The sequence below is a fragment of the Catharus ustulatus genome, chromosome 2, assembly GCF_009819885.2.
Source record: "Catharus ustulatus isolate bCatUst1 chromosome 2, bCatUst1.pri.v2, whole genome shotgun sequence".
NCBI lineage: Eukaryota > Metazoa > Chordata > Aves > Passeriformes > Turdidae > Catharus > Catharus ustulatus.
Window position 1 is genome coordinate 36,714,108 of NC_046222.1, and position 24,844 is coordinate 36,738,951.

A 24,844-nucleotide genomic window follows, 5' to 3' on the forward strand; every position below is an offset into this window, starting at 1 on the left:
GAGCAAAGTTGCTTAAGTCATCAACTACACATCTCTGTGCCCCGTTTCCTATATTGTGGCACATCAGACCTATTAAGACATGAAGAACATAGCCTCCTCACATTGTGAGCCCTAGGTGTATGCAGAACAAGGTTCAGAAATCATTCTGGGTCATGCAACTCAGCAGGTAAAGTGATCAAAATGATCTCTGCAAGAGCAGTGTAACAGTATCTTTTTCATAAAGTTGTGCATCAGGAAACCAAGAGCTGCAAGAATAGCCACCGAATTACTGAGGAAGCAGGTTTGTGTAACCTATGCAGACTGCAGCCAAGACATGAAGGTTACTCCTCACAAGCAATCCACTAAATTATATCCTTAGGACACCACATGTAAATAAGTTGACAGAACAGAGCAAGTGAAATCATGTGAGTGGAAACTTGGCCAGGAACCTGAGCTAGTTACTGTCACTGCCAGTTTTCCAGGAAGACACAATTGCAAAGAAACACAAAAAAAAAAAAAAAAAAAAGGGAACAAAAAAAACCCACCCACCCAAAAATAAGAGTCAACCAGTGGTAACGTATAGAAAAACTAGAAGTTTGGTTAAAGAGTCCAGGTCTAGGAAGAGAAAAAACGCACAGAACTGTGGCACAGGCAACACAATCAAATGATGCTGTCCTAGAAGCTGTATGCCTTTTCACAGTGCAGCATTACTAACCCAAATGGGAATGGTTTGTGTGCACTGAGGTATGCTCTGACTGCAATACTGTTGTTTAGGTACTCACACTGCCCAAGCTTGTATTTTAAGCAGAATCATGTGGGAAGCAAAGTGTAATTTTGCTGAACTGAATAGCTGAAGAACCTAAAGATGCTTGCACACACAATAAGGGATTCCAGTGTATCAATTTAGGGGCGGGACTTCCTTTGAAAATTAGTAACGGTGCATCACTTCACATAAAAACAGTTGCTACAATTAAGTATTAATCTCTGGTTATGGCTTTCACTCTCACTTCATCCAACACTCTTCCCCTACAACCTCACAAAAGAAAGGGTCAAGGAACAGTGTTGGGACACTTGCCATAATCAAAGGCTCACCTCTTCAAAGGAGGTGATTTCCCAAAATGCATTCTTTCAATGAAGATATTCTTAATGAGCTTTTAACTTCAGTAGAATTTATGTGGCCCTTAAAAATCCCCGGCTCTCTCCCCACCCACCTTCCAAATTTTATTCTTTTATGTTGAAAGAAGTAAAAGCTAGTACCATGCTTGAATGTTTATCAGCTGATGGACTGCTCTCCTGGCAGAGAAAAGCCCATCAGCTGAACAGTATCAGTTACCAACTCAGGTTTACCACACCACAATAAAAATAGACCTTCCCGGGATTAATGGCAACTGACTCAGGTCCTCACCAAGCGTAACCTCGGTGTGATACCTCCACCTGCTTTATGCAATAGGGTTTTATCAACCTTTGGTGCTGAAGAGGGCAGTGCACACACAAAGTACATCTAGACACACACTCCAAGTGTTTCTTGTTCCACATGGTACTCAGGGCACCCACCATGTATATTAAAGCCAAAACAGTGGCAGCCAAAGGATTTATGCTCAGCCCTGGAGTCCATCTGAGTCATGTTCGTGTGCCACTACCCAGCAACCCAGGGCTGGGGAAGGCTTATCTTCAATGCACAGCTGCAATCAGCCAAGAGTTAGGTGGACCAAGAAAAGCTACTGTTCCAGGAACTAAGAGTATTTGGCAAAAACTGAAGCTGTTTGGGTGATTCTGAACTGGGTAGTGGCATAAATTCTTTTAAGAGAAATGCAGTCTGCCTACAGCGTTATGGTTTTCAGTAGTCATGTCAGACCACCCCACCTTAAGAGACAGAGCTGTGTAGCTACTAGCTGCAGAACTTTAGATTCTCCTTGTGTTTAGCCAGTTCTCCCCACTGCTAGTGTGCCTTCCAAGAGTGAGCTTCCCACAACTGGGGTCTTGGAGTCCCCTGAACTTGAGCCACTTGCAGTTTTAGTTTGTCCTGACTAGCACTTTTAAGTTCTGCATATTGTGATTATCTTGCCAAATAACTAAAATAAAATCAATTTCCTGTTTCAGTATTGTATGAGCTCTCTTTTCAAATGAGTTCATTCGAGTGAACTGAGTGAGTTCAAAGCTGTGGGAGCAACCACCTTTTTCTCTCTACTGAGTTCTTTTAGATAGCAGATCTTAAGAACACAGGGACTTGCAGTAGCCTGCACACCCTCTCCTGTTGTGTAACTGTTATTGAACTGTTGCCATGTTTCAGCTGAAAAACACGTCCATCCTAGCTTGACTCCTGACTGGTCTTAGAGCACTCTTCTTTTTGCTGAAAGACAAAAAAAGGGTAACACTTTATAATTAGTCATTAGAATTATTTCCAGAGTTGCTTTACACTCCTCTGTTCTGGCTGTGCAGAAATACTAGGCTCTTCCAGATACTGGTTTAACAGCTGCCTCCCCACAATTTCATTTAGAACGCTTCAAAGAGGCACAGAAGCCTTCCACTCTTTTGTGTTTTTCCAAGCTCACCATGTATTCTTAGCATTAAGACACTTGGAAACAGTAACATGATATACAAGTACTTACCTGTTCTTCCCAGCTGAACTCATCCACTCACCTTTCTGCTTGCAACTCCAGAAACTTTTTGGAAAACAGCTCTACAGGAAACAATTAAAATAAACCAACCTTCATCACAGCTTCTTCATCCACTATCATCTCAGCAGCAATTTTGATGTGAAAGAGTTTACACCCTTCCTCCACAAGCTTTGAAATAAGCAGTTGGTCAGTGACACTTACACTCCTTCCTCCAGACTGCAACAACTAAGTTTTACAGTTGGGATAATTAAGGAAAGAGGATCTTAAAACAAAATTTATGTGCCAAGACTAGCATAGTTAGTATCACTCTTACAAACCATGTTCTAATTTCTGTCACTTTCTGAGTGCAGACGCAAATCCTTTGTCCAGTGTTTGCATACCAGGAATGACACTATGCGTGACGATCATTTCCAAGAACTGAGACAACCCCAACAGTTCTCTGTGCTTCACTGACATGGATGTTGACAGTGATAGTAGACCTAGACCTTAAAAATTATGACATGATGTATTTGTACACTTCATCCTGAAATCTGTGTTTCTCATGCAGCCTGGCTTTGTATACTACCCAGTGAATACTCAATTTAAGCATCCAAATGCTTAGTTTCTTTAAGAGCAAACACTTGTCAGAACAAACACTGAGACATGAAGACAGGCTTTATGCACGAACTTGGATTAAACTTAGACTGAGCATTTTCTTCTTTAGAGTGAAGTCATCACACATTCCTGCTTATCTTCCTCATCCCTCCTTCAGGATCTTCCAACTGATTCTCCAGGTCAGAAAACAGAGCGGTTGCTTACTGGAGTCCACAGTGACCAAAATCACTTCAGTAACAAAGACAACCCATAGGTTTTGCAGTACAGGATGTCGGCATAGTAAAGTACACACAAACCTCTCAGCTTCATAGGCTGAGGACCATGCAGACACTGGAGTAGGTTCTCATTAACAGCAATCAAGCAGAGCATACTGATATTTAAGAAATGCCTAAGGTGGGTTCTCAGTTCTACTGTAACCTTCTATCTTTTCATATGAAAGGCAGCCACACCTCTCATTTCTGCAATAGGACTGCAAGCTTCTTAGACATTGCAATTAAGACCTGTTGGGTCAGGATTTGGACATTAGCACTTTCAGGTGAACAGATTATTCAAGTCTGAGATACTTAACACAAGTTTCATCATTAACATCTCTCACAAGCTGTGGCCAACAAGTAAGATCCATACACTGGCAAGTATCAAATCCCCCAAAACTGACCATAGTGAACAACACATGCAGAGAAAATATGTTCTACTTTTCTCTCGCACCAGGTACTCATTTGGGTAGATTTCTGAAGTAATCTCCTTTTTCCTACCATAGCTGAGACATTAGTGGCATCCACATCTACAGATAAAGAAGTAACATATAAAAAAAATGCAATTATATGTAAAGTGGGGCGCACAGCATGGTCCTTAAAGCAGCAGCACTGACTCCAAGGGGATGGGGAGGGAGTCAAGGGAACCACTGCAAGTAAAACCAACTGTTTCTAAACCAGTTTAACAAAACACCCTGTCATTCAGCCAGTAGACCATCTTGGTTGAAAATTTCACAAGCACTTTTTCTGACAATTATAGAAAAGATAACCAAGCTTGACCCAACCATTCCACTGCAATACTTACCATCTTTACCAGGTATCAGCTGCAGAGATAAAAGCACAGGTCTAAAGTCTACAGCGGACAGCAGCTGTTGACACAAGTTATCATGCCAGTGCCCTTTATTTTACCCACAGCTCACCTAATGTACAGGTATCAGTGTAGAGAAGAAACAGAATCAGGAAGGAAATAAAAGGGACTGTACTTGTTATTCAGAATTCTCCAGATATATGGAACTATTGATTCTATGAATTTTATTAGCAGACCATTACACCCCCACCACTCCTTTTCTTCAGTGAGGAATATGATGAAACAGGAGAACCTGGCTGTGAGGAGAAGCACCCTCAGAACACTGGACTGTTTGAAGGATGGCATGCAACTGGTTCAGCTTCTTTAACAGAGGGAGCTGCATCTAAAATGATAAAAGAATAGCATACACTGCTGTAGTACCAGTAAATCTTGGAAGGCTGCAATGTTCAGGTGAAGTGTCTGCACCACAGAACGTCTCACAACATCCTTCCTGCGGCACTCATGTATCCTGTGGCAAACATACCACCTGCATAGTTATTGTGCAGCAATACCTTGAGCAAATGCCTTGTACTTACCTCCAGGAGGAGCCAAAGTATGAAATAAACCCTTGCAACTCCATTTTACCTGAGCTGTATCACTACTGGACTTCAGCCAAGACTTCAAGCAAGCCTGCAACTCTTCACCACTCTTTTAAGTATCTTCTTGGTCTAATAAAGTGCTTTATTTCACAGGAGTCAGCTGTAACTAGAAATAGCATTATTTCACAAGCCATGCTACACTTTGACCATCTTCCCTTCCAGTTTCGAGCACAGGCCTTCCATGCATGGTTTCAGGCAACTCCAGTCCCCTTAAGCCTCACAGAGCTTTGACTACTCTCTCATTTGGTGAACACATATTTCCCATTCCCCAGCACAAAAGACTAGCACAAGCAGGGATAATGTTCACTACAAGAAAGCCTTTAAAACCAAAATTACAGCCTACCTCTTGTGTGCCAGCCAGAGGGCTGAAACTAAGACAGCACCTAGCCAGCTGGCTAAGCCATGCCAACATGAGACAGAGAGCACAGGCAAAACAGCAGGGAAGCAAGTCAGCTTGGTTGCTCCCATACCATGCTGAGATGCCTTATACCATCTCATCTGCTCTCTCAGCTTCTTTCACACTTGATTTACGTGTCTACGGACATAGAATTATACATTTGGGTTGGAAGTGACCTCAAAGACCACCTGGTTCCAACCCTCCCCTGCCTCTACCTTCCAGTAGACCAGGCTGCCCAGTGCCCCATCCAGCCTGGCCTTGAACACTTCCAGGGATAGGGTGTCCACAGCTTCTCTGGGCAACCTGTGATGGTGCTTCACCACCCTTAAAGTACAGAATTTCTGCCTTATATCTAATCTAAATCTACCTTCTTCCAGACATACTAAGGACTTTAAAAGGAAGCAAAGCTCCTCCTGCTGGTCACACCAAGCCATTTGTCCCTGACAATGAGACACCATTAATGCAATTATCAGGCATCAGACAGAGACAGAACCCTTAAAAAAACCCTTTAAACCAGCGAAGCGCAGGCTATCACCTGGCGTGTGACAAGGTCATGCCGCAGTCTGCTCCCTGCTGACAGCCGCCCCACCAAGGCCAGCCCTGCTCTTTAACCCACAGTCCGTACTTCGTTCAAGGTCCAAGCACCGTGTCTGGTACAGCCCGGCATGGGCCCCTTTCCCGGGAAGGCGCAGCCCCAAGGGCCACCGGACCCGCCCCGGCCGCTGCGCCGCACAGCGCGGCCTCCCCGCCGGCCACCAGCACCGCCCCGGCGCCCACACACCCCGGCAGCTGCGACCGGCCGCGCCCCTCCGCCAGCCCGCCCGCTCCTGCCACACAGCCGCCGCAGCCCTGCGGGCCCCTCCAAGCCCCGGCACAGATTCCCATGCCACGGCCCCGCTCCTACCACGGAGATGCGCAGCCCCACCCAGAGCCGGCAGTCACCGAGTAACAATCGGCCGTGTCCTTCAGGGCCCCCCTTCCCTACCCGCCGCGCCCCTCCGGCTATTCCTCAGCCTCCCCCTTCTTGCTCAGCCGCTCGTACAAGCTCTTTCTTGCCTTTTAAACCAAGACATGATTCCCACCCTTCCCCCTTTTCCGACATCTTAACCCGGCTCCCCGACCGCTCCTCCAGAGCTAAGCGTTCCACGCCATCAACATGGCGGCGGCCACCGCCTCCTTCCCCACCCCGCTCCCCAGCGCGGCCGCGCGGCGCGGGATCTGCCGGGAAATGGAGTCCACACCCCACACCCTGCCGCGCTGTAGCACCGTAAAGAAACTACAAACCTCAGAATGCCCCGCTGCCAGGGGGCGCCAGCCAATGGCGAGGCGGCGGCGCGGGCAGTGGCCCCGCCCCGGCGGGCGAGAGGGGTGATGTCATTGCCCAGCGGGGGCCGCGGGGGCGCGCCGCGCGCCGCCGCTCATTGTGCTCGGCCGGTGCCGCCTCCGCTGCCGGACACGGCGGGGGGGCCGCGCTCCCGCTGCTGCGCTGCCTGGGGCGGGCGGCCCTGCGCACATCCCCGCACACGGCTGCCTTGCGCCGAGCCCTGCACCTCCTGTCCCGGGCGTCCTGGCCCCAGCGTGGCTCGACACCGTTCCGGAGGGCTGCGCTGCGGTGCGCTGTACGGGCGGTGGGGACCGAACAGCCATCCCCGAGCGGGACTGCCTTGCACCCAGCCCCGCTGCGCCCATCCCGGGGAGCTGCCCTGCGCCGGGAGGGCGGCCAGCACCCATCCCAGTGGAAGCGGGCTGCTCCTCTCGGTCAGCACCTAGCCCGGCGTGCGGGGGCTGCAGCGCCCAGCTCCGCTGTCCCCAGCGTGCGGCGGCCCGGGGCTGCCGCTTCTTCCCATCGCCGCCGGCCGGCTCCTGGCTCCCGCCTCGTTTCATGGTCGTGGAGAGGGAGGAAAAATCCCAAACCAGGTGAGTTCTGCGCTCCTCTTCTCTTTTTGTGTGCTTTTCCCTGTCCTGTTACTCCTCCCTCCCAGGCCCCCATCTCCCGATGCCCTTTCCCGCACCGTGTGTTCCTCAGCGGGGAGCAGCGCTGCCGGGCGGGACTGCGCTGTCGTTCCCTGGTCCTGCTGGAAAACGAGGGGCGGAGGGACGGGGAAGGCGGGTGGAAAAAACCTTAGCCCGCTACATGGTCTCGTCCCGCGGAGATAAGTCCCCCTCACCGCCCCGTCCCGTCCCGCAGCCCCCGGGAAAGTCCCGCAACTCCGGGATGCTCCGGGCGCCCCGAAGCTGCGCGGTGCCGAGCGGCGGGGAGCCCTGTGCCGCCTGTCTCCCTCGCTGGATAGGAGTGGAACATGAGATGGATTTTGAGTTGCTGTCGTTAAGCGCTGCAGAGCCTGCGAGAGCCGGGCTCCCGAGGACAAAATAAATACGAGGGTTTAGGGTGGTTTTGGGGGCGTTGGTGTGCTGTCGTTGTTTTGACACCGCTATTCCCCCCCCACCTCTTCCAGCGAAACGGGGGAGATTTGAATCCAGCTAACTCTCAGCCCTGGCTGCGTGCAGTTGGTCCAGGTTTCTTTTCCAAGTCATATCATGAGTTAGTCTCTTAAAAATTCTTGGCTGAACAGTCTGATGTTTTATTTCAACTTCCAAACTACTGTGCTGATCTTTTTCTTGTGTTTTATCGTAAATACAAGAAGTGCCTCTATTTTAAACTTTGTAGAAACTTTGTGGCCCCGCAGAGCTTTATTTTAGTGTGGCTATTTATTCGTTTCCCCGTTCCTTGCTGTTTGTGAGGTTCAATTCGGATCTTTACTTGAATAGAGCTAAGATACTAGCACAGCACAACAAATATTGTTTTTCGGTGTTGTATGACCTCAGAAGGTTTTGCCCCCTTCTGTAACTAAATTGCTTCTGCAAATGCTGGTGGACCCCAGACAGCTCATTTTGTGCTGGTGGCAGTGAAATGTGTGCACACAGAGGGGTCCTGCTTGCTGAAAGTCTGTCAGTATCTTTCAGTGCCCTTTAAAGTTAATCCTCACCAAAGCCCGACTTGGAGGCTGTTCTGAGAGCAGCAAGAGAGTGTGCAGCTGAGCTGATATTTTTAATTTTTTTTCCCTCCCTCTGCTGCATATTTGCTTCTGCGCTTCTCTTGTGTAACTGGCACTGTGTGTCCTCTGGCAGGGCTCTCCCTGGAATCGCAGTGCTGGGGAGAGCGTGACATGAGTGCAGTGGGGACAATGCAACTCCCTGTTTAGTTTGCTCAAAGTGTTTGTAAACACCCAGGCAGTGTTGGGGTGTCCATATGTAAGGGATGGCGTTTTACAGTTTCCCCTCTTCAAGTGGGATAAACATGCTGCATCCACACCTCCTTGCATTTATTTTGTCTCTGTTTTTTCCTTCCTTCCTCTTTACTACTGGCTCAAAGGGAAGAACAACAGTGCACACAGGCGTTGCCTTTGGTTGGTCTTTTTTTAACATTTTTGTTTCCTGCAATGGCGTTTTCCCCTTTATTTTACAAGGGAGGGAACAGATAATCTAATAGAGTGTTTCCCATCTTGGTTGTAAAAGGAAAGGTTTTACAGCAGTGATTTTCTTAGCTTGGGATAGAAGGCACTGGATATGAAGTGATAATTTGGAAGTGTAGCCTGAGAATTGTTCTGGGAAATGCTGATGTAGAAATTGGTGACAAGAAAAGAATCCACGGCCAGGGATTTTGCATTTAAATAATACAATTTTTGTGATGCCCATCTTTTTAAAATTCTGTTTTCATCTTTCTATATGCATATATCTTGAACAAAACAAGCATAAATAGTAATACATATTTGTGTGTTTTTCAAAATTTATTAAATTTGTTGGATTTAGAAATACTTGTGACAATGCATGCTAGCATTTTCAAGCTATATTACACTATATCAGGATGTGGATTTAAAATCTACCTCAGAAATACACACTATTGTGTTAATCAGATTAAATTTTGCTTTTCAAAAACTGAAGTACAGATGCATAAAAAGGGACAAAAAGCTGAAAATCACTCAATGATTGCTGTGAAAAAATCCAGATGAGCTAGGGGACCCTTTCTCTTGTCCCACAAAGGACTAAATGCAGTGTATGTGTTTACTCTGAATCAAGAATTCTCCAAAATGCCAGTTGCTGGAAGAAAAAAAAAATCCCAGGAAGGCAGCACTAAATAGTCCCTCAGGTCTTTTACTTTTTCCCCCTGTTTCTTACTAGTGTCCAGTTTCTGAAAGGAAATTTAGCATTAGGTGGTCTCATGGTCATACTCTGCAGAGTTTTCTTGTATTTTAGTCCTTTTCCCCATGAAATTGAGTGTGATGCCATTTATTGGCTTCTTAGTGAAGCCAGAAATCACAAGTTGGTTTTATGAGCATCACCTGTGTGCCCTGAAGTGTGTTAAATTGCCTGTGCTGTTGCTGCCCTGGGATGCTTGAGTGTCACCCAACCTTATTATGGGGCAACCCAAAGGCTGGTGAGATGAGGGGAAGGGGGAAGAGCCAGAGCTGGGCCAGCCTTGCTGACTTTCCAGCTTAACTCTCCTCTTTGCTCCAGAGATGAGCTATGAGAGGACAGGGATTTCTGTAGCCTGGAGTTGGAATCTGGTGGGGCTGTTGAAGTTCCTGAAGCGAGAGGTGGATGGCTGAAGGTGGCGCTTCAGGGAGGAACTGTGGAGTTGCTTCCCAAATAAGCAAGGTGAGAAAGACATCTGCAAGCAAACAGCCCCCATTTGTCAGCCTGCTGTGAAAGAGCTTTTTTCTGTTGGCCAGTCTGTGCTGTGTGCTTCCCATCTTCCCAGACCTAGCTACAAGTGGTAGGTGCTGCTCCAGCCTGAGCTGGAGTGTGGCAACTCTCTAATGCAAGCTGTAGAGAGCTCCTGGTTTCAGCTCTGGAGCTGGTTTGGGTTCTTGCTGGGACAGCCGAGCTGGCATCCATCAACTGGCAAATTGGGACGCTTGCTCTAAGTTTTGTGGTGTGTCCCAGAGAGATGAATTTGCAGCTGGATTTTTTGTGGGTGGAATAGGTTTGTTGGCATTTTCTTATTTTTTACATAAAAATTTAGCCAGATAAGAAATTTTAATAGCAGGGATCTAGCTTGATTCCATTTTTCATTTTAAGGCTTATTGCCTTTTTTTTTAAGGACAGGACCAGCAGTTGGAGTGCAAGCCTTGTTCTCTATGGGTACAGAAGGAGGAGTGGGGAATGTGCTAGGTGCTAGTTTGTACATATTGGCAAACAACCACCCAGGCAGTGAGAAAATTAGAGAGATTCATTGCAACTGTGTGGCTGGCATGGCAGGAGTTTGGAAAGTAGCATACCTTGGGCATACCTTGCAGTGGTGAAGCTCTTTAGATACTGATACGTGTATGGATGTTTGCAAAACTTTGCAACAGTAAAATAATCTAGTGGGTTTCTGACGCCGGAAACATTGGAGAGGTCTTAGGGCAGAGATGCTCAGCAACAGATCTGCTTTGGCTGGAGGACAGATGAGATGACCTGAGGCAGTATTTTGATTGACTTTCTAGTTTCCACAATTTCATTTTGCAGCAAGTCATTTAGCTTCCCGCTCCCTCCCAGTGCTTCTGTCAATAACTAGCTAAATTCTCATTTTATTTTTAATGGCTCTCTTACAGTGGGAAACAAGTGATCTGTCATGTTTGTCATATAATCCTGGTTGGTCTGTGAATAAATTATTTAAAGTGAGGGGAAGGAAGGGGTTGAGTCAAATATTCCTCAGGTGCTAATATGTTGAAATAATTAGGGCAGAACAAGGATAAAATTTGTCCCTTAAAATCACTGTCAGCTTTTAAACAGTCAAGACCACATTGAAGTCTGTTGCAGTGGTTTCATAACTAATCTGTGCTATTAAATGTTGGCCCTGCATAAGGTATTAGTGAGATTTGTGTTGTAATGTCATTTGATTTCACCTTGCATAGATAAAAATAATTAGAGTACTTTGTTGCTTTGAGCTCAGGAGAGATATTTAGGTTGTGAACAGCTTGAGATTCACTTGCTATTTGTCATCTTGCCTCTCCTGGAGTTACTGCTCTGACTACACTGCAGAGGTGCACTCTTCCCTAAATATACTTAAGGCAAAATTTAAACCTAGTTAAAACATATTTAACATAGCTATTAGTTTCCTGAGATAATTAGGGAATACTTGTACAAACAGAGGAGAAAACCTTCAGTATGGTCTCGCAGAAATCTGCTGCTGTCCTTTTAAACATCACAGGATACCCTGTTTATTTTCTTTCCTTTTAGCAGAAATACTGTCTTTTGAGTACTGCTGAACTAAAAATTAACTGTAACCTTAAAGTATCTGAATAGTGTTTTCTTTTAGACTTTCAAAAGAGTAGTGAGAAAAGGGAAGAGAGATGAGGGAGGAAAGGCTGTGCTGGCATGAAAAAAGATGAGCTTCTGCATGGTTTTTTAAAAGACTGTATCCCGCAGGCTGAATTTAAAAGGGAAGGGAAAAAAAAAAGAGGTGTTAGAGATGCCAAAGCACAGAAGTCAAGCAGTGCTTGGGTTACTGTGTCCTGCTAAAGATTCCCTCCACAGAGAGGCACTTCATGCAGGGCCCCAGCAGCCCAACCCACTGCTGCACTGTGCTGCTTCTCCTCTGCAATGAAGGTTCCAAAAACAAAACTCTGCTTTTTTTGATTGAGCAAAATCTCAGTTACTCAAAGGGCAGCATGTGTGCGTTTAAAGTGGGAGTATTTCTTGATATAATTCCAGGCTTTTGTTTGTAGAAGAGAATTGTCATGGAACTACCATCCTGTGGGCTGGTGCTGAGCCTTGATGCCAATTTTTTTGGAACAGTGCAGAAAATGAATCTGACTGCGTATGAGAGTCTCGCTTCCCCCACAGTGACAATCATTTGCATGTGCTTTCCTGAGTGTTTTGAACCAAAATCCTTGCAGCCAAAAAAAAAAAAAAAGGTTTTTTTTTTGCTTTGGCAGAGGGATTACCCTGTTATCAATTTCTGGAAGGATGGGACCTCTCTCCAGAGTAATGAAGCAGTTAGGATAGAGTATTTTCAATTGGAAGGACCCTACAAGGATCATGTAGTCCAGCTGCCTGAACAATTCAGGGCTGACCATAAACATGTTAAGGGCATTGTCCAAATGTCTCTTGGACACTGACAGGCTGGGATATTGACTCCCTCTCTAGGAAGCCTGTTGCAGTGTTTCACCATACCCTTGGTAAAGAAATAATTCCTCATGTCTAGTCTCCTCTGGTGCAGTTTTGAACCATTCCTGTGCATTTTATCACTGGATACCACGAGGAAGAACACAGCAACTCTCTTCACTTCCATTCCTCAGGAAGCTTCAGGGAGCAATGATGTCACCCATTTTCTCCAAACCGGAGAAGCCCAAAGCCTTTGCTGCTCTCCATAGTGCTCTTCTAGCCCTGACGAAGCTGTGTGGGGTTGTGCAGGATGTTTCTCTACTTAGCGGGGTGTTGCTAAAGAGACAGCACCAGCTCCGGGGGAACTGCTAATGTCCTTGTTCCCACTTGCTTTCTCCCTGCTTGTTTTCCATCTACCTGAGCCTCTTGCTCCAATGCAGCCACCCCAGCTGCACCTTCAGGAGCTTGGATACTCCCAGACTACAAATAAATCTGAGCAGTAGGCATAAATGGAGACTATAACTGAAGAATATGTAATGCTATAGGAAACAGATTATGAAAGGTGCTGAGTACAAGAATTTGTGTCGGGTTAGTAGATCACCCTACATGAGACATGAAACTTAAGGCACGGAAACTTGTCAAACCCTCCTGTCTTTTCAGTGGTCATTCTTTTGCTCCAAATAGTCATTTATCCATAAACACGAGTGTGATGAGAGATCCAGAACAGTCTGTGCTCCAGAAAAATCCCAGATTCATGCTCAGGATGTTAGCCATTAGTTGAGATGTGAACACCAGCATTCAGATTTACAAGCAATCAAAGAAAACTTAAAGGACTGCCAGGATTAGAAAAGAGATTTTGGGTGTGCTGTGTTGCAAAGAATGCTTTCAGTAATGAAAAGCGGACTTGAAAAATAATCATTAGCACTTCTCTGTGATTTAAATTTCATTGCCTGAACTCAGAAATGGAAAATAGATCAGTCAAGGCTTTTCATCTAACAAGTTTTTAAAGAAAGCCAGATTTGTGTCTAATTAGTGAGAATTTCTTCATGGTGCTTCTAGGGCCTAAAGAGTGGTGTTTTCATGACAGTTGGGCCTGCATGGGAGTATTTACTGAAAATAACATCCTTACTTAAAACATATTAAGACAACCTTGTATAACCTGAATTGACACAGAGAAATCCACTAGGGCATCTCCATACTGTGTGGTCTTATTATCCTATTGCTTTCTGATGGTAGAAGGGAGTTCTAAATTCTTCCTTCTCCAGCACTGGAGATTGAGACTTTATTATAATATCTATTGAACTTGATTAACTGAGAGAAAGGACAACTACCGCTTGAAAAAAACTATTATTTTGCTATTGTTCTTGCTTTACAGTTATTAACACAAATACCTGAAAAGTAAATGTAGGCTTGAAAAAGCTTTCCTAGCTCATTTGGTATCTCTGCTAATTCTCTGGAGACATCAGATTATTCCATCCTGAGAAGATTAATCGTTAGAGGAGAGAATCAGGTAGTCTGAAATTGCTGGGAGGGTGTCAGTTCATTTTTGCATATTGAGAAGAAGGTTAAGAGAAGTAACATTAGCTTCTTTATTCTTGCATCGCCCCTGAAGTTCGCAGTGCAACGTGTCCTGTGGAGAAAAGGTATAAATTCAGATAAACCTGTGGTAATGAGTTTATTTAAACCCCAGAAAAGACTGGAGAAATCTCTAGCTGTCGCTAAAAGGTAAGGGCAGGTTTGGGATTTCTTTGTATCTGTGGACTGCTGAGGATGTCAGAATAGTCAGCATCTGGTTCACTGGAGATGCAGCAGCAAGTTCAACCTGTGTGATAAGGACTTTGGGCTCTGCTGTACTTCTCTGCAATCCTTTTTTCTGTGGCATAATTGCAGAAAGTGCTTTTACTCTAAAGGGGGTGTTTTGACACAGTTTGCAGCTAATTCTATGTTTTCTGTCTAAAATACACTCAAGTGCAGTGAGTATCTGCACCATTGCAATTACTCCAGCCTTGTTGGCTGTAGCTGTCTCCTGTCTGTAGCCAACCCTCTAATACCCTCTAATTTCTCACATATAAAAACATAAAACTCTTTACTGTTAATATTTGCTTTTGAGAGTGTTAGGTACTTATGGGGGATTCTTGAACAATGTTGGGTCTATTGGAAAAACCAAACATATAAAGACTGTGTCAGAGTTACATGTACCAGCAGCTTGAAACTGTAGAAACAGAGTCAGTGCCTGATTTCTCTATTGCATTTATCATTGTTCTGAACAATTTGTTCCTTCAGAAAAGGGAGCTGTGCCCATTCTCTTCAAGTCAGCAGTATTTGCATTTCTAAAATGTGATAATAGCATTTTACTTGGATTGATGTGTTTGTGCACACATGGATAAACACAGGTTTCTGTTAACTCTTTAATTTCGACAGGCAAACAGAAGTCTCAAGTTGGGCTCTAAACTCTAGGATAGTGGATTTTTGCTAGATCTGTTTAGGAGGAGATAGCGTGAGCATAGGACTCGGATGGAACCTGCTTTGTGGGATCTGTAGGAGTGAAGTTTCGTGTTGTGGCCAGTGGTTGGCATGCCCTGAACACTTTGTGCAGGGATGTAGTGCATGTTCAGTGCAGAAACAATCAGTGTCTTTTAGCAATTGTTAACTCCAAATTCTGTCTCTTCTACCTATCACCCAAAACTGGAAAATAAGCTTAAATGTATCCATGTTGGGATCCTGAGGTACTTCTCAGTACTTCCATTATATTTGTAAATGACTTTTGCTACTGTAGAGTGTTTCCCTCTACTAGGAAGTCTGTTTTCCTTTTCTTTTAAGCAGCAGTTCTGTTGTCACAGGGAAGCTGTGTCTTGGTGCCCTCGCACTTAGCTATGCGGGTCATTAGGAAGCACTGACAAAAATATCTTCAAAAACATGGCTTGTGAGAGGTGTCTGCTGGGTCCCACTGGACATCCCGGTGCTGGAGATGCTTGAGATTGCCCTGTCCTGTGCCATTATACATGGTTATTAGGGACAATTCCTGAGTTTTCTACTGCAGGTGTGAATATAGCACGGGGAACTTCTAAAGCTCCTTCTCAAGCTGCTGCCTGACCTTCATGCATGCTTCCATCATGAGTAACTTCACCTTGCTCATTGTGAATATTCACTCTTGTCAAAAGCTATCTCACTTTTATCAGTGTTATCCCTGATCTGTTGTGCCTCTGGATTGAGAAACTGCTTGGATAAGTCTGTCTTAACCTAAGGAAAAAGATTAACTTTAACTTTTGGGGATAGCGTCCTCAGGCTGATTAATTTTGCAGCCATGTGGGTGGTTAGCTGGTATTTAATAACAATAATAATAAACAAAGGCATGTTTAAAACAAATCCCCCCTAGTTAAGAATTTGCAACTGAAGAAATTCAAAATAAATTGAGTATTGATTTGCACAATGAGATAACCAAGGAAAACATTCATTGTGGGCTGAAGCTAATTCTGTTAGAATAAATGAGGCTGATTGTGAAATAAATATTAAATAAAGTATCTCATTAGTTTCCGCAGTTTTGCAAAAGCTGTCGCCACAGGGAGGAAGAACCTGGTGTGAGTGATTGTTTGTTTACTGCAGCTGTCAGTCACTGTGGGGGTGAGCATGGTGCATCAATTTGTGGAGTAGCCACTAGTAACCAGGTCATTCTGCTTAAATGTCAAGCTTCTTGCTGGAAAATGTGTGAAACTACATAAAAATTCTTTCCATCTTATTAGCACATCTCTCACAATATTTCTCATTTTGCTTGATGACATCAGTTCTTGGACTTACAGAGGAAGGTTTTAAAAATATCTCCTGGGCAATGCTGGGTGATGCTTACCTAATGAATTTATTGATGTCTGTCTCGTACTCCAGGGGGTTGATCCATTTCTTGTTCTTCCTCTGATGCAGTTTTTGAGTCATTAATCTCTCTATGAGTGCTCCTGTGTTTTGTGTGTAGATTGAGTTTTATTATCCACTATAAGGTCTTTGGGATAGAACTGCTGTCTGATAGCCCCCACTTTCTACAGTGAAAAATCTGCAGTTTTCTACAGTCTGTAGGTGTTGCTGTAATATGAGTAACCAATGCTGTAACTGGCCACTAGTAGTTTTGGGGAAACAGTCTACTTAATTTCATTGCCAATCAATTTATATAATTCACAGTTTCCTCTAGAAATTACATATTTTGTACTTTGAAGGCAAGGCAATTGAATTCTGAATCTCTCTTCTGTGTATAGGCAAGTTCCTTTTAAACTTTCTGTTTCTTGGTTACCTCCATACATAAAATTTGAGATAACCTCAGAGGGCTGCCTTGAATATTTTTCAGTGATTTATTGTATGCCACTGAAGAAAATAGTTACCAGCAATGCTGATGAAGTTTATTACTTGGCCCCTCTGCTGCACATTGATTGGTATTTCAAAGATCCACAGTCTCCACACTGAGCTCTAGCAAATTCTTGACTGGACTTAGCCTGTAGATGACACTAATAACTTTGATTTATGTGGGGCTTTCCCTTTGGAAGAACTCCAAAGAATTTTATAAACTGCAATGCAAACCGTAGTGTAAATATTGCCTCAGCAGCCACCAGCTATCAGGGAGTGTGGTGGATATTGCAGTGCAGCTGGATGTGAGGGGATAGCAAGAAAGAAAAGGAGTTCTGCAAGTGTTGGAGGTGACATAAGGAGAGAAGTAAGAAAACCAGCAGCTACTACCTGAATTCTGAGTTTTATCTTTGACATGATTGATTCTTATGCATCGAGTGGCTCTCCTGTGAAAGGTGGCATTTTTGTTGCAGCCTCATGATGCTGTGATACTGGTTCAACTGAACTTGAGCAGAACAAACTCTGCTAGCAGCTAGGGTTCTCTTTACATGCAGAGCATATGTGTTTCTGGATGTCTTAATTCAAATGCTGGGGTGCAGCAATGTGTTTTCAGTGGTTCCTCAGGCTCTGTGATGTCCTCTTGCAGAGGCAAAAGGCACAGTTGCTTGAAATTTGCCCTGTGTATGATCCAAAAGACTTGAAAACATACCCTCTTTGCTCTGAAGGTGATGTCCCATTAATCCCAAATCCTTTTAGAAAGTGTAAATAACTTTGCAAAGATGCTGGCATTCAATTAGGTTTGTTGACTGAATGGTGGAGCTGTGGCTTTTTCCCCTGAATCATAGGTGCCTCAATTGCATTGTCTAAATAACATTATTGTTATTTTAGGTCCCAGACACCATCATTGGAGAGAGATAGCAGAGTCAGAAGTGGGTCATTTTGGTTAATTCCTCAGAGGTGGTTAAGATAAAACATCGCCACCATGTACAATATAATCTGACAGACAAGTTCTTGTTTTAATGGAACCAGGCACAGGGCTCAAGGTGTTAGATCACTTATTTATAAAGGAGTGGTTTAATTTTTCTGTCCCATGCAGGAACATCTCTTTTAGAAATGTTTTGAGCACTTTAAACTCTGGTAGCTGAGTGCTGCAGCTTCAAGGGCTCAGAAGCAGTAGATGGAGGGAGGTACAAAAGCTGGATAGCACAAATGAGTAGCTGAACTGGAAGCTGTGAATGGAGCAGCTGGAGAAGAAATGCATGGCTGCTAGGTGTGCTTTTGGTTGACAGGCACCAGTGCCCTGAACAACCAGCCAGCTGTAGCCAAACAAAAAATGGCAAGAGGAGAAGTCAGCCAAATAGTGACAGTGTGGATGCTGATTTTGGGCTCATCCCAGCCACATGGGGATCAAAAGAATGTTGTTGTTGTTTATAATTTTGCCAAAATGCTCTTTCCTTCAGTAACTTCTGAGCCTGTTGGCTGGGTTGGAAGATTGCAAAAGCTTGTTTTCCTTAGAAAACAGGGCTAAAGCATGTATAATGCTTTGAGGAGCAGGGAGCTTTTGAATTTGGATGCTTGTTTGGCAGTGCTCATCCGAATACTGCCTGGCATGGAGTAGAGGTTGCACTGTATCATGTTTGGGCTTGGTCTTGGCAAATGAGCATTTCTGTAGGAGCACCTAATGGAGACCTCAGCAGTCAACAGAACGCAGTTTGTGGCTTGGCTTTCTGCCTGGCTATAGGCTTACATCAATCTTTACAGCAAAAGCAAAACTCAAAGTGTGATTATAACCTGGTGGATGAATTTATATTTTTGTATATTGTGTTGCTGGGACTATTTTAAAGCCTCAGCATGCAGGATTCTGGTCTTTCTAGATATTTAGTCCTGTATTTTTCTAGGCCATACCATTAAAAATGTATATATTGATAACAGTCAATGAGTACTTTAATGTTTAATTCAGTACATTTTTCAGTTTGAGCATCCCATTCATCCATATTGCTGTAATCGATTCTTCCTGGAAATGCTTTGGTAATTAGAGGAGAGAATGATTTGCAAGCAGTGCTGTGACATGTGTAACCAACCTGTCTTGTTTTGAGCCTTTCATTACCTTAGCTTATGACTATAATTGTGTACCATCTCAAGGATGAGTGTGAACTTTTCATTTGCATGTTAATGGCACTTTGTCTGGCAAGGTGCTACAGGGATTCAAGCAGTGCTATGCAGAAAAGGTGACGTGCCCAGTAAGCAAATGATTTTGATGGTTAGTGGTTCAGACGTTGGTGATAAGAGTCTCTTCTTATACAGCAACTGCATCTTTCAAATGGGCAAGACAATTGGTATGGTTTAGGAAGAGAATTATTATAGGGAACTTCCTGTAATCAGCGTCTGTCTCTTCTTGGGAAAGAAGAAAGTGCTTACAACTTGTGTGCCCTTTTGAAAGGGAGAATGTATTGAGTCACACAATGTGTGTTGTGATGCAGAGAGGTACATTGGGAAAAGCTGTGTGCTGAAACTCACTGGCTTTCTCATGTGCGAGAGATGTGAAGGTTGTTTGGCATTTGAGGGCTTTGTCCAAGGCCCTGGTATTTTACTCTCCAACTTCTAGTTTTAAACAGGAACATCTGTGATTTTATCCTAAGCCTGAAGTGGGTCCCAGTGTGCTTCAGTGTGTGATTGAGGTTGTTTGTCTTCTTGCAAAGAATAGGCTCATAACAGCTATTTTGGCCGTTCCTGGGAAAGTAGGCTCTCCATCACACTTCTGCTTTTGCGTGGGAAGGGCTCCCTCTGAAGTCACAGAAATCCCTGAAAATATCAAAAATGCATCTTGTGTCACATTTCAAATCCTCCATAATTCCCTACTCTCCTGCTGTTTGCAAGAAACCCAAGCCACATGCTTTCATCTCACCATCACCTTTCAGCCTGATGGATCCAAGAGGCATTGCCATTCTCTGTAGGTCAGACCTGGAGGAAAATGAGTAACCCAGGCATAATAGCCTAACATTGCCATTTAGGAGCAGTTGGATAAGCCTCAAGAGGGGAGACCTGCTGCTTTAAATTAAGAGTGATCACTTAAGTGGGATTCCTTCTATCTCCTGTCATTTTGTGTTGCTGCAGCATTTGGTGGTCCATCATTTAACATTCACAGCAGCTGTCACTGGCAAATGCAGTTTCCACCCGGCAGAGCTCAATGCTTTCTGGTAGGTGACTACAGGTTATGATCACTAAAAGATAGCAAAAGGCCACATAACAGCAGTGTTTTTAAGCAGGGGCAAGCTCAGTGAGTGTTTTCAAGGAGACCTGACCAGCTCTGAGGGAGAGCATGGTTGACAGGGCTGCTTTTGCTTTAAGGATAATTAGTGGGATCTAGGCTAGGCTGTACAATGAATGTCCAAAGTAGTAACCAGGAGTTGGAGCCATAAGAAGAAGAAAAACTGGAAACCCTGAAGATACAAATTGGGCAAATAATGTTTTTTTTTTTTTTTTGTTTTGTTTTCTGTTTTTTTTTTTTTTTGTGTGGGGATGCCAGTGATCCAAGATGAGATTTATTTTGGCTAGAGAGGTACAATTGCAATAACTGAGATGTGAGAGGATGCTGGCTTGAATTAATCCTGATTTTTTTTTTTTTTTTTTAAGAAGGCTTCACTGCTGTACTTCTGCAGGAAATAACTTTCTTGCCAGCTGTGACTAAGCCAGTTCTTCATGTGAATGATCTGTGTGAGCAGTAAAGGTGCAGGCTGGTGAGGCTTTGGTTGGGAAGAGAAGGGCTGTTCTATGAGCAAAGGGAGGAGAGGGTTTAAGAAACTGGATGGTATCTGCTTTAAGCTGATATCTTCTTAGGATTCAGCTTAGGAAGTCTGAAATCTTCTTAGGTAAGAATCAACTACTTGAGAACTGCATCAACCAGTTCCATTGCTGCACATAGAACATTAAATTAGGATAGAAAGCACTGCTGTTCGAGTCTGGGGACAGAGGTGGCACGAAGGCACTAGTGGCTGGGAGAGAATTTGGACAGTTGCAGAGCAGTGAGATGTGACTTGTCTGCATGGAGAAATAGTGAAGACCCCAGGAAAGGCTGGGCCATCATGGGTGGCCTGTCCTCCAGCACCCAGGAGTGAATGGGGAGAGAAGGTAGAAGAAAGTATTATTTTCTCTATTGTGGTAGCTGTAGCTTTTATACAAAACTTAGTTAAAAGGGGAGATTTCCTGAATATATGAAAATAGTTCCCATAGAAAAATACCAGCCCTACCCTATTACAACTTCCTTGGAAGACAAAAATGCACATGGTGGGAATTGAGACTGCAGAATGAAAAGATACTCATCAATGATAGTAAAGAAAAGCACAACAGAGTTGGGGACATCAGCAAGGAAGAGGCTGGAGAGGTAAAATAACTCAACAAAGATAATATGAGGCATGTTTGGTTTACATGGGCTTATTCCTGAGTTTCTCTCTCTGGACAAGTCACCTGACCTGTTACTGCTTCCCTATTTTGCTTCTGTGTACTGAGTGCTCAAAGATGGACAGTAATTCTTAGTAAGTAGTTTTTCTATAGCACAGAGTATAGCCAGGCTATCAGCCTCAAATTCAAGTTTTATCATGATACAGACTTGAAGTTACTGTTAATGATGAGGAAAGGGGAATATGTGCTTATTGTTTATGAGCAACTTGCTCTCCCTTTAAAATTTAAAGATGTACAAGGGGGTAGGTGTGAAGTGGAAAGTGTGCTTGGAATAGTTAAATGTTGAGTTAAGGTTTTGGCTTCTTACTCCAACATTTAAAAAGACCACAGGCTACTTTCAATGTGAGAGACCAAGACCATGTGATATGCTCTCAAAGCACAACTCACGTGTTGTTGGAGTCCATACAACCTTCTGTACAACCTGGTATAAAGAAAACTCTTCTCATGCACACGGAGGTACCAACAAGGAGACAATAACAAAATTGAAAGAAGAGTCTAACGTGTAAAGCAGAGGCATCACCCATATAAGGTCTGCAACACTCCTCTGGTGCTCTTGCATAACCCAGCTAATGTTTGACTTAGTTTTGTTTTCAGTGTCAGTTCTTGTAATGAATGAAGTAATGATTTACTTTTATTCCATATTATACATTTAATTGTGGCTTCCTAATTCCTATGTGCTTATCACCACCAGACTCTGGATCTGTCCAAGGGTGTATTTCTGTTGAGGGTGAAGAGAGTGATGTTTGTAACTTTATTTTGCTGGCTTTGGGGCGGACGTGAGTGGACAAAGGCCTGCTCCAAAAAACATGCATTGTCTTCACTGATTGCTTAAGTGTAATAAATATATACAAAAAAAAGCAAACACGGTGCTTTCTGTGTGACCCCCATAATCTGCAACTCTTGTGTTGTACCTGGGAAGTCTTGCTTGGTGCTTGCCCGATGTTGTGGGAAGGGAGAGAAGAGGTTATCCATTGCCAAGGAGACCCAAATCAGCATCAGGGAGCACTTGGAGCTGCTGGCTATAACTTCGGGCTGTATGTGGGTTAGCATGGGGTTAGCAAGCCCACTGTGAAAATTTGTATCTCTCCACTGGAGGTGAAGTTCATCACTCCAAATGCTACCTAGACTTTTTTTGGATGTGGAACACTTGGCTTTGCCCCAAGCCCACCTACATCGCTGTGCCAAAACCATACTCAAACCTGTCCCCTTGCATTGCACCACAAATGGGATACTTAACTTTTAATGCATATTATTCCCCAATTGTTGTGGGTTGTTTGGTGCTTTTGACAATGAACCAAAAGCCTATTTGTGACCAACAAATACATGTTCTGTAACAGGTGGGTGTGTTAGGTGGGGCTGTAGTGGCTGTTGCTCAGCCTGGCACTAGAACCTGATTTATGCTCAGGGTTTGAATTCAGATTCCCAAATCCAACGCATTGTCTTGCCAGGTTGTGCACCTCCTTTGCAATTTTAAAAACAGAGGGTGTTCTGACTTTTGGCAGAGATAACCCTATGGCTTCTATCTCTGTAGATAGCCGGCAAGTGTCATTCCAGAGTTGGGGATAGTTATTTGCCATTTGTTCTTCTCTTCTTTGTCTCTGGGCAGCATTTTTCCTTCCCTTTTTTGCTATGCTGGGCAGGGATGCTCCTCTCCGCAGTGCAGCTGGCTGGGCTCATGCCTTGGTGCTCCAGCAGCATCTGCCTAGACATCCTTAGCCATCCAGATTCATGCCCTATGCTTCTGTTCTTCCTGTTTCCCCTGTCTTTTCAACCTAGAAATCTTATTTCTTCCTCCTTATAATCATAACCTGAAATTGCCTCGTGGTTTCTTTAAAAACACATGCCCTCCCTCTTTAAACTAAATTTTTAGAGCTGTAACATGTTTGTTCACCATCATCTGTAGCAATTGAAAGTACTGCCGGCTTAGCAAATATCCCAGTCCAGATGAAGCCAGTTTTACAAGCCTTGTTACCCTGCCTGGATTCTTTACCACCACAGCAGCTTCTCTTTTGCTTTTTATCATACCTATATCCAGTAGTTTAAGTTACCTCAATTTCAGTTGTTGTGCAGGTGACAGTTGCAGAGAGTCTCAGCAGTTTAGGCTACAAGGGAGCAGCAGCACATGTTAAAAGGGAAGTTCTTTTTCCTTTGGAGAGAAGCTAAATAGAGGGAGAGAGTAGTTTGAAAATGTATTTCAAACCTGGGATTCTTATGTTCTTGCTGGAGTTAGCTGACTGCAATAAAATTGTGCGAGTCATTGTAAACTCTCTTTTTTTCAGGGAGAAAACCAGTGACTTTTTATAAAATGCCTTTAAAATTAAGAATTAAGGTAATGCTCTCCTTCAAGTTCCTTGCACAGTGCTTTGCAGGATGGATGTATTTGGGCTTCAGTGCCATTTCAGGGCAGTGCTGATGACTGTTGACTTGGAAAGAATAAAATCTTAAGTGCCCTATAGGACCTGTCCAGCAAGCAGTCATCAGCAGAGCCAAAAATCTTATATTCTCACTTGTGGTTTTGGTCCTCACATCTTTTACCTGCTAAGAAGATAAATATGCACCAAAAGGGAAAAAATCTGTTCTCAGGATATCTGATTCCAGTCACATGTAGTATAGAAATACATACAGAAGAAAACTGGAAATAAATACAGAGCTTCTACAGAAGTCTTGTCTTTGCTTTACCCAGGCTCTGTTAGACATGAAATCTCTTTAGAACTCAGGATAATTTGCTGTGCAGTAGGAGCTGTTTGTGCATTGCTTTATACTTGGTGGGAGCCTGCTATGCTGGAGGTCAGCAAGGCTGTGCTTGTATTTGAGGGGATAAATGGCAAACTGAAACATGATGTGAGGGAATTCTTTATTTTGCTAAATAAAAATGCCTTATGCTAAGTTTTGAATTACAAGTAGTATTTTTTGGGTAGACTGCCCATTTGTTAAATAACAAACGGTGTTAGCCCAAATAGTTTTGTGCAAAATTGGGAAAATGGAAGGAATGAACAAATGTGAAATGTGCCTTGCCCCCAGAAGCAGTCTGTCTGCCTTATACCATCTCAACTGTCAAGCTCTATCCTAAAGCAAAATGTTTATATATATATATATATATGTATTTGAGAAGCTGAAAATAGTCTTTTTTGTGACTGAAACACTTCCTGGATTGTGTGTCATGACCTTGAACACCTGAGTGTGACTAGATGTAACCTTGAATTACTACTAAATCTCCTAGTTGGGACAGAAAATATTTTTGTCACATCCTTTCAACTTAAAGCTGTGTGGTATCCAACAGTACCAGCCTGTTATTCTGTAATACCCAAAAAGAGCTAGTATTGCTTGGATTTGGTTTTTTTTCTCTGTTTCCCTTTTCCTTTTGCAGCATGCCTTCACATTCCCCTTTGTCCCATGCTCTCTCCCTTGCCCACAGCCACCCACATGCACAGGAATCCAGAAACACCCTGGATTGAACCTGAACCACCGGGGGACTGAGTGTGCCAGCCAGCAACCCTTGCAGGGAGGGTATGCTGCAGGAACAGTGGGATGAGGGGTAGTCTGGCTGGAATCCTCCATGGAAAAATCATGTTTTCTGTGTATTTGGCTTATTGGATGGGTGAAAAATACAAGTTCTTCTGCCTCTTGGCTCGTGGCTGCGTTCCTAGTAACTTCAGTGACCTGAATGTTCCATCTCCTTGGTGTGG

The 24,844-nt window shown here is 43.9% G+C and overlaps 1 protein-coding gene and 1 long non-coding RNA gene across 3 annotated transcripts in view; one reads left to right on the forward strand and one right to left on the reverse strand.

Annotated features, from left to right (window-relative positions):
• Window positions 1–2,057: 2,057 nt before the first annotated feature.
• LOC116992003 lies at window positions 2,058–6,078 on the reverse strand. Its single transcript, XR_004416964.2, has 2 exons — window positions 4,875–6,078; window positions 2,058–4,632 (listed from the first exon to the last, which is right to left on the reverse strand). It is a non-coding gene; the product is annotated as an uncharacterized LOC116992003 (long non-coding RNA).
• Window positions 6,079–6,750: 672 nt separating this feature from the next.
• LOC116992579 (ras-related protein Rab-30) overlaps window positions 6,751–24,844 on the forward strand; it is a 92,821-nt gene continuing 74,727 nt past the window's right edge. For both annotated transcript variants that reach the window (XM_033052346.1, XM_033052349.1), the window contains exon 1: window positions 6,751–7,202. The gene's annotated coding sequence lies outside the window, so the exon portion shown is untranslated. The remainder of the gene's footprint in view (window positions 7,203–24,844) is intronic.